This window comes from Corvus brachyrhynchos, unplaced genomic scaffold, assembly GCF_000691975.1.
Source record: "Corvus brachyrhynchos isolate BGI_N302 unplaced genomic scaffold, ASM69197v1 scaffold616, whole genome shotgun sequence".
In the NCBI taxonomy this organism is placed as follows: domain Eukaryota; kingdom Metazoa; phylum Chordata; class Aves; order Passeriformes; family Corvidae; genus Corvus; species Corvus brachyrhynchos.
Window position 1 is genome coordinate 840881 of NW_008238831.1, and position 9464 is coordinate 850344.

The following is a 9464-nucleotide window of genomic DNA, read 5'->3' on the forward strand; positions in this document are numbered from 1 at the left end:
TGATGGATAGGAGGGGCTGGTCCCATCGGGGTGGTGGTGCTGAGTGTCCAGCCCAGGCTGGCAGCTCACTCCCAGACTGCCCAGAGCTCTGAATCTCAGTGCACAGGAGGTTTTGTGGGGCACTGTCCACCTCTCCCTGAGGCACAGCTTGTGAGCTGTTTGTACTGCACAGTGAGAGAGATGCAGGACTACACTGAGCAAGTCTTTGAGCTATCATGACTCCTTTTCCTCACATTCATTAATCAGGGTATTGCCAGCCTTATTAGGGAATTACAAATTCTTGGGGAAGATTTTAGCTTGTTTTGACCAAGGGGCTGTTGGAAGATGAAGCAAGAGGACAGACAAAGCACAGCGAGGAGTGGGGAGGAGAAGCACCGGGAGAGGCTTTTCAGGAGCCATGAAATTAGTTGAACAAACAGATCTGAACCTGTCCCGGCTACCTGGGCTCGCATTCAGCCCTGAGGTGGTCAGCGGTGCCATCTTGTGTTAAGTGGGTGGTATTTTTGGGAAAAGATGGATACAGATTCTTAAAAGCCCTTGGGAAAGGGGTTTGGAAGGTCCCTTAAAACCACTGGTGGGAAGTGAGAAGAGCAGTGAAGCCCAAGGGTCTCTGAGGCAGAAAGGCTCAGAGGATGAGCAGCTGTGACACACAGAACTGATTTGCAGCTGAGACACTCATGTTCAAGGGACTTTACCAGGAGATTTTTCATTTAAAATTGTGATTTTTTCATCCTGCTCCAGTAGCAGCAGTGCATGTGATGGATGCCTGTGGGCTTCCCTGAACATGGTCATGGATGTCAAGCACTGGCAGGGGCTGCCCAGGGAGGTTTGGGGTCCCCATCCCTGGAGGTGTCCAAGGAAGGGCTGGAGGTGGCACTGAGTGCTCTGGGCTGGGGACAAGGTGGGCATCGGGCACAGCTGGGACTCGATCCTGGAGGGCTTTTCCAGCTTCAGCGATTCTGGGATTCTCTGGTTCCATATAGTGATGATTTTGCTGATGCTTCTGCTTCCAGTGCTTGGCAGAGAAGCAAGAAAACACTGAGGAAAGTGGATGCAAGCCCTGCCCTTCCCAGCAGCTCGCACTCAGGAGCTGACTGGGAGGCTGTGGCTGCCCCAAAGCAGGAGGACTCCGGTGGTTCCCAGTCTGTCTTCAGCCCTCCCCACGCTGGAGCCTTGCCAGGGCAGCCTGGGCAGTGGAGAGGATTGTAGTCCTTCTATTTCCTTTTCTTTTCATGTTCCTGAGGACTTTTTTCCGAGGTGCTGCTATAGCTGGGACTCCCAGATTTCATTGTTGATGAATTTGCATGGCCCCAGCAATGGGAATTTGAGTACCTGGTCCTTCTAAAAGTCAGGTTGTCAATTTGCACACGTGAAAAGAAAGTTGCTTTTTCTACTGTGGGAAAATCTTTAGTGGAAGGTGTCTGAGCATCAAAGGTTGCTCTGAGGCATTTTGGGGGTTTAATAACCAAGACAACTTTCAGTGAAACCAAAGTGGGTTTTCTTGTTGTAGCTGTTTACCAAATTAGAAATACTTCTCCAGGCTGTCCTGCCACTAGTGTTAGGAATCTTTTGACCTTGGAAGGAGATTTCAGAGCTGATGTCCAGTCCCTGCAGTAACTTTCAGCCTGGCAGCTTCCCTGAGGCAAAGCAACTCAGCCAGGTGTCAGCTCCAGAGGTTTCTGCACTGAGATCAATCCAGGCACAAATGTCTGTGAAGTGAAGCCTGACTGCAGCACGTGAAGAAATCCATGGAATAAAACCTTGGGGAACACGTTTGACCTTCACATAACCAAGTGGGTCCCTGGGAAATCTGGAAAACACAGGGCCCTGCAGATGACTCGGGGTTTTTGTTTAAGTGGTGTTCTGGCAATGAAAGTTTATAACTGTTCAGGGAAGGCAGCTTAGGCCATGGAAGAAGTGGGAAAATCACCAAAAGATGCTGGAGGATCTCTGGGATTAACATTTCTGAGGGGGGAGGGTTTTCCTGGATGCAGAAGTTTCTCTAGATACAAATACTGAGGCAGGAAACAAATCTATTGGTGGGAGCTGCCTCTCTGGAAACCCAGCAGGACAGGATGCAGGCAGGGAGTAAAAGGAAGTAAAGAAGCAGTTAAACCAAATAACGTTGTAATACGGAATGATGGGCTTCTGGGAATGACGGGGCTTGGAAAATAACAGGGGTTTGCTGCTAGCCAAGCAACTGTGACCACTTGTTCTCTCCAAATCACTGACATGAAAGGTTTTATTTCCTATGGCACATTTAATAAAAGTTAAGGCCAAATTTTAATTTTGGGGCACATGGAAGTAAATATTTACAGTGTAAGGGATCCACACAGACCTTTTCTTTACATAAAACCACAGAGCATCCTCCTCCGGCCTCCCTGGGGGACGTGCTGGAGGCCCAGCCGTGGCAGGAGGGCTGCAGGTCCCTCCTGCTGCTGTGCCTGCAGGGACTCAGCAGAAGTGGAGTGGCACTAAAGCACGAGGCTCCCCATCCCTGCACAGCTCAGTTTGTGCCTCACGGCCCCGCTGAGCCCTTCCGAAGGAGTGACTCCAGCTCAGGGCCATTCCCCCTCCCCTCCGGAGCAGTGGCAGAGCTCCAGCTCTGATCCCACAGGGATCTGCTCTCCCGGGCCGGGTGCCAGCCTTGGCTGGGGCCCAGCTGGGATCGGGGTATGGAGGAGCAGCGTCTCTTCCCAAACACAAACACCCTCCGGGGAATGCCCGCCTCAGCTGCGCTGGAGATGGGGTTCGATAACGTCACTCTGGCTGCCGGCCATCCCCGCAGATGATTGATTATTTTCTGTAGGAATCTGCTTTTTAAGCTTCTCCTGGAGCGCTGCGGACGGTATCGCTCAGTGCTCGGCACTGACAGGACCCATCTCAACCTCTGACTGCGTGCAGAGCTGCAGGCCTGACAACAATGCTCGGGTCCCCTCTGCTTATTGGCCAGGGTTTGGAGCTTGTACCTCTCCCTGCTGCGTTGCAAAAGTAGAATTTGGAGTAATTACTGCGTGTTCTCCTTTCCTTTTCCTGAGTGCATCTGGCAGGGGGGATCCAGCCGTTTTATGTTTATTATAAGCTGTCGGTGATTGCCAGAACTGTGGAAGGATAAAAGATGAGTATTAGAGACCCGAAGGGTACCCAGGGAAGCCACCCTTCCCTCAGGCAGGTGTAGGGCAAAGGGACTGGCCCTGCCCCTGGGGGTTACTGCTCTGTCCCAAAGCTGGCCGTGCCTCAGTGCAGACCCTCCCACTGTGTCTGAAAACAAAGGTGCTCTCTGACCCTTGGGGTGATGAACATTACACAAAAACACGACCTTTTCTGGGTCCTATGCTCAACGTGCATTGATCTCAGTGCAGCTTTGGACTCAGCTGCTGTAAGGATGTTATTTGAATTTGGAAGCAGCATTATATTTGATATAAAATAAAGAAACTCACTTTATTTAGTGTTTAGCTGCCTCCCAGCCTTTCCCAGCTATGAGAATATTATGATTACAACAGCATGAGCTGCACAACGCAGACTTTAAATCAGTGCAAAGGTGCTGTGGACTAATCTGTTGATTTCCGTATGGGAACAAAATTGTATCACCAGAGAGCATCTTCCTACTGGTGTAATTCCAGGCACAGTGCTGTTTTCAATAATGTAATGATGATAATTGATGGTTTAAAATTGACAAGGTCAATTTATTTGGCAGTCATGCATTTGGCAGCCAGCTTGACAGTATGAAGGATTGACACAAAATAGGGCAGAGAGATCCTGTCCTGCTCCCAGGTCTGAAAACAGCCCAGGGTCTCAGTGCTGTTTAGTCAACTCCTTGGCACATCTCTCAATTCTGTTCTCCAGCCAGGTGTGCCACATGACAAGCTGAATTGCATCCCCAAATTGTAAAACCCTCCAACAAAAGGTTTTGCTGCGGTGAGTGAAGCAGGCAGTGTGCTGCTATTGTCATTCCAGCCTGTTTTACTGGGGTGTCTGCAGGTTCCCAGCGTGAGGGCAAGATGATCATCCAGTGGATGTTAATGTCTGGAAGAAATACAGGTCCCAGTCCAGCAGTTGTTCTGCTGGTGTTGGATGCTGAGCCCTGGACAGGAATGTTCTGGGAGCTTTCTCTCAGCTCAGAGCAGAGGGAAGAGAATCTGCCTTCTTCCATTCCAGCAGTTCCCACCCTTTGCAAACCCAAACCATTGGCTCTGCACTGTTAACAGGGAGATAAGGAGATAATATTAAAAAAAATGCCTTAGGGTATATCACCGTGTCCCGCAGCCATAGGGAGGAGGAGGAGAGAAGCTCCAGCAGGCAGGAATTGTGCAGCAAGATTGATTGATTTAATTATTTTACAAACTCTTTTAGAGACTCTTTTCTTCATAGTCTAATTGGACAAAGGATCAGCCCCCCCTTGGGGGTGATTGGCTAAAATCCTAAAACATCCATTGTCAAAATATTTTTCTACTATACCATAAACAAGACTTTTCAAGGTTGCAGGTGGCTTGGTTGTTTACATACTCTGCTACCTCTTCTGTGAGACAGAAAAGTCTCTCACAGAAAATAGCAAGAAAATCCTTGCTAGCAGCATTTTTGTATCCACAAGATAACAACACGTTCATATCCCAATCCACTACAAACTAGGATCAGGTCTTGCCATTATAGGGTGGCCCTGAGGCAGGAGCATCTGTACAGCTCAAACCCCACAATCAGCAGTGATTAACACCAGTAAATCCTGCAAACCATGCAAGGATGGCAATGAGCTTGGCCCTAAGTAGAGCACCATCCATTTAATTTACAAAGTTTCTAATTCATCTCTGAAATTAAATTACTTTCTGTTCTCTGCCCAAGAAACCAGCACACATTTATACACTTTTTGCACTTCTGTGCTCAGGAGGGGAAGTGAGTCCCCCAGTCTTGTAAAAAGAGATGATTTCATCCACAGATTTTGGCCAGTGAAAAGAGATTCTTTCCATTTTTGCATGTTAGTTTGTTTCAGTGCAGAAATCAGTGAAGCAGATGCAACAGCCCCAGTTGCATTCAGTTTAGGAGCATGTTCTGAATGATGATGAAAGAGAAGAAATGTGTTACACTGCACTGACTAAAAGGAGATGTGGTGGAAGGGTACTAGACGCCGAGCTTGCTGGTTTGATTTGTAGGCATACGAAACAACCTGCCAGTTTCTTCAACCAAGTACACAAAGTGCTGAAATCTTGGTTGCATGTTCTGTGTTTCTGTTATCACTGGAAGCAGTTTTATCAGACTTCAGTCCCCAGGGTACTTCAGAGAGCTGAAGGAATGCAGAGCTCTCTGAAGGTCATTTGCAATCTCAGCTGCAGCACTCGGGGGCTGCTGTCAGCTCTTATCACGGCGCTGATGTGCATCACTACAGTTGTACAGGGAGATGGGAGAGGTGTTGGAGGTGCTCTGGAACAGGAGCAGGAAGTGTGGCTTTCATGAGAAGGCAGAAGGGCATTGCCCTGCCAGCCCAGACGCCGTCCCCGCTGCAATGAGATGCAATGACTGTGTGGTGATGGGGACTCCTGGCACTGAGGCAGGCACCTGGAATTCTGTCTGCACCACTGGCAAAGGTCCAGGGGTGCTTTGGGAGGGCCAGGGAGCAGCACATTGAGATAGCCCTGTGCTTGTGCCAAATTCTCTCTGTGGCACTGGAACAAGACTCAGCAGAGAGGCTCTCGAGCCTCCACTCTGGGGGGACATCTCAAGACCAGTCTGGTTAAAGCCCTGAGCAGCCTGGCCTGCTCTCACAGCTGGCTGGCTTAGAGCAGCAGGTGGAGAAGAGGAGGTCCCTTCCCACCTGGATTGTCCTATGAGGAGCTCCTGAGTAGGCTCTGCTTGAAAATGGAGGCATGGGGTGGAGAGTTATGGGAAGAGGAGGTGGTCAGAGGTCCCCTGACCTCCGAGTCAGTACAGTCCCTTGTGCTGACACCAGAGAAGTTCGTGCAGCTGCACATCCACATTGTGGGGATTTTACAGTTATGCCACAGTAAATCCTTACCTATTTTCCATGGAAACTGCTGAAGTCCCATTTGGGGACTGTAGGGACTGTGTGGTACCACACCATTGGACTGGTGCTGTCCCAGCAGCCCAGGGGACTGTAAGGTCTGCTGAACTCCAGCCACTCTGCTTTGGAACCTGCACTCAGCAACTCCACCTGCAGCTCACAAGGGTCAGTTTTTGTCTCTTATTTTCTCCAGTGAGAGACAGAAATGTTCAGCTGATGCCCTTCTCTATCACAAACCCTTTGAACAGGGTAGATATTGACAGCAAACTACTGGAGAACTGGGAGCAGGCACCAGTAAATGCATCTCTGTGGGCACTTCCAAGAAATCCTTAAGGGCCGTGATGGTTTTAGTCACTGAATTGCATTTTATTACTCGGGATGTGGGCAGTGTGTTACAGATGCACTCGGGACATTCCTGCATGAATGAGTGCATCCAGCTCGCTCCAAACTTGGTCTTTTGCAGGAGCTTACCAGGAAATGCTTCTTGCTTCCAGTTGTATCCCAGACAGTAACCAGATGATTTCAGATCTGTTCCTAATTGCTCAAGGAGTAATTCATTTCCTGAATATAGTAATTAAAAGCATAGTCTTGCACTGCTTTTTTGGTGGTGTTAAGAATGAGGTGTAATGGCCAGGGATTCTCCTTGAGAAATTCCGATTTAATTTCTGATGGGTCAGGCTGTAGCCAAACCGGTGCCATCCCCTTGGATCCAAAGTCTGGATTGCTTTGATGGGAAGTTTTGGTAGGCTTTGAACCAGTTTTGTACTGGTTTTTCTGTCAGACTTTAAACAATATCTTAGCAAGGCCTGGGTGAAGGAACCCAGAAGGAAGATTGATGCTTGGCTGGTTACAGATGTGTCCTGGGGCCCTGAGTTGCACACAGCACTGCCCACGAGTGCCCCACCTTATCTGCAGGTGCTTCTGAAAGGGGGAATCAAAGCCACCACCACGAGTTCTGGGGGAACAGCTGGACCTCGTAAGAGCTGCAAAAGAAGATTCCTCTGAAGTACACAGTGCCCTTGGAGAGCCATGTGTGCATAGCTGTGAGGGTCCGGGCAGTGACGTGGGCAGTGACAGCGAGGTGACTGATAAATATTAATTGGGACAGTGGCGCTTGCCAAGAAATTCCTCGTGCTCATGTTACCTTCTCTTCATGCAAAATATTTACTGAGTTAGAGCAGAGTAGCACAGTTTAATTTACTGTATTTATGTGGTCGTTGTGCAATGGCTTCAAGAGGAGACAGAGCTGCCTGGAGCCTTGGACACGAGGTTGTGCTGCTCAGTGAGGGGTCCCCACGTCACCTCCAGCTGAGGAACTGCTCTAACGCAGGTCTCCACCTTTTGCTCCCCCTTGTACTCAAACCCCTTCCCATTAAAACATCCCTATTTTTAATTTTTACCTGTCAAAAGTGTGAATGCAGTTGAAAATGCCATTATTTGAAAATTTGCTAAGCACATCTTATTGAAACACCTTTGCCATTATCTATGGCTCATCAGACTCTGGCATTGATCAGTACCAGCATTTTTAGCAATTGTTCTGAATTTGTAGGATTATTTAAATTTTAAAATTTAAAATATGAGCCTCATATTAATAGAAATGGGTGCGCATCATAGTCATTAGAAGTTTTAAATGTCAGATTTTTGATGTACCCAGGAAAATATTTGGTATTTTACCTCCAGATAAACCCAGAAGATTCCTCCATAAACACAAAAGCCTCAGCTGTGTAATCCATAAAGCACAGGTCTTTTCCAAGATCAGCCAGCACATGTTTGAAGCCCAAAAATACAGGAATCTGAGGTGGGTGCATGGAGCATAGTGGGCACCAATGGGGCCTGGGGGAGAGATCCAGCTGGGAGGAAGGAGACCCACATGAGGTGGTCTAGAGATATCCGAATTCCCCTTGGATGGCAACTGGATCCCCAGATCATGGTTTATCTGTCAGTCCCTGACACTGTAATAACTCTTCTGCTTAAAGTTCCTCAGAACAAATTGTTCTGAAGTTGAAGATGAAATTTAGGATGAGAAGAAATATTAGAAAAAGGAAAACCTTGGAAAAATACCACTCACCTCCTCTTTTGCTAGTGCTTCATGTCCAGAGATTTGTGGGGAATCCTGAGGCAGGGGCAGTGTTCATTCTGAGCATCTCAAACCCACCCACCAGCACTGCTGCACCTCCACCAGGCAGTGGGGGCTCTGCTTTCATTTTCCCTCTTAAAACTGTTTCCATTCAAAGCCCTGGAGCAGCTCTGGGAATTCCAGTGCAATGGAAAATGACCCTCAAGCTGCCCTCTGGTCATTCCCTCGGCGTGGCACCGCTCTTGCTGGGGCTGCCCCTGTGCCCTGCCCACGCCTGAGCCCAGCTCCTGGCAGGGAGTGCTGTGATCCACAGCCTGGGCCGGCTCCCAGATCCAAACGTTTTCATGAGGGGAACCCCTTTGTGTTTCTCATTCTCATCTGGTTGTCAAACAGGACCTGGCTGCGGGCCTGGGCCTGGCACCAGATGAAAAATGTGCACTTTAAACATTTTGTACTGACACTGATGGGAATGGGCAATTCCTCAGCACATTTTCTCAGCGTTTTTAAACAGTAAATGTCAACCCAAGGGCAAAGCGAGGCAGATTTCAGATTAAAGGGACGGGGTTTGCTTAACGTTTATAAATCCCTTGGTCCCAGCCTCCTCTGTGTTCCTCAACACGAGAACAAGGAAAGGCTGCGTCAAATGCAACGGGCACTTCTGTCAACACAACTTTTTCCTTTAATGCTGTGATAGAAAGATTTCCAAACTAGATTTTTACAATGGATTCAGGACTTGGCATGCCAGGGAGAATCTAGTACTCTCCCCAGAAAAGGTAAAGGTTTGTGTGAGAAGACCAATAATGTCAGGCGAAAGAACCTTTCATCCCCAAGAGAGCTAAAATATTCCTCTGTTTATTTTTCACCCCTTATTACTTTTCCTGTCTTGGTTTAATCTGTAGTGCTGAAGCTTGTCAGCACCTATAGGCTTTCCTTCAGGATTGATGTCTTGGGAGCAGGAATAAAAGCAATTTCCATGTGGTGTCTCCCTGTCATGGCTGCTCCCTGCAGCCTGTTGACTTTTCTTTCAAAAGGCCCAATTCTCTCCCCATATAAATGGAACAAAACTTAATTGGAGTCTGGAGCTTTGTGTTCCTTAACACCGAGGCTGAGGCTTCCGTCACTGAGCCCAATGTTCTGTCACTTGCAATAAAATCTTCCAGTTTCTGTTGGGTCTCTCATTTTCCACAGAAGAAACGTCTCAGAAAGAATGATTGCCTCGGAACACTTGCCTTGATTTTGACTCAGTAGAATCTTAAAGCTACTTCAGATGTAAATTGTTGAGTTTACAGCTGAAGGGAGAAATTGTTCTGAGGAAGAAAATGAACCTTCTATTTGGAAAATTAATTCTCAGAAAAAAGCATTGCTCATAGTTTTTTT

General features: G+C 48.0%; 1 long non-coding RNA gene across 1 annotated transcript; it reads right to left on the minus strand.

The window, feature by feature from the left end:
• Positions 1 to 2264: 2264 nt before the first annotated feature.
• LOC108447627 lies at positions 2265 to 8201 on the minus strand. Its single transcript, XR_001863275.1, has 2 exons — positions 8079 to 8201; positions 2265 to 3101 (listed from the first exon to the last, which is right to left on the minus strand). It is a non-coding gene; the product is annotated as an uncharacterized LOC108447627 (long non-coding RNA).
• Between the last annotated feature and the right edge of the window lie 1263 nt (positions 8202 to 9464).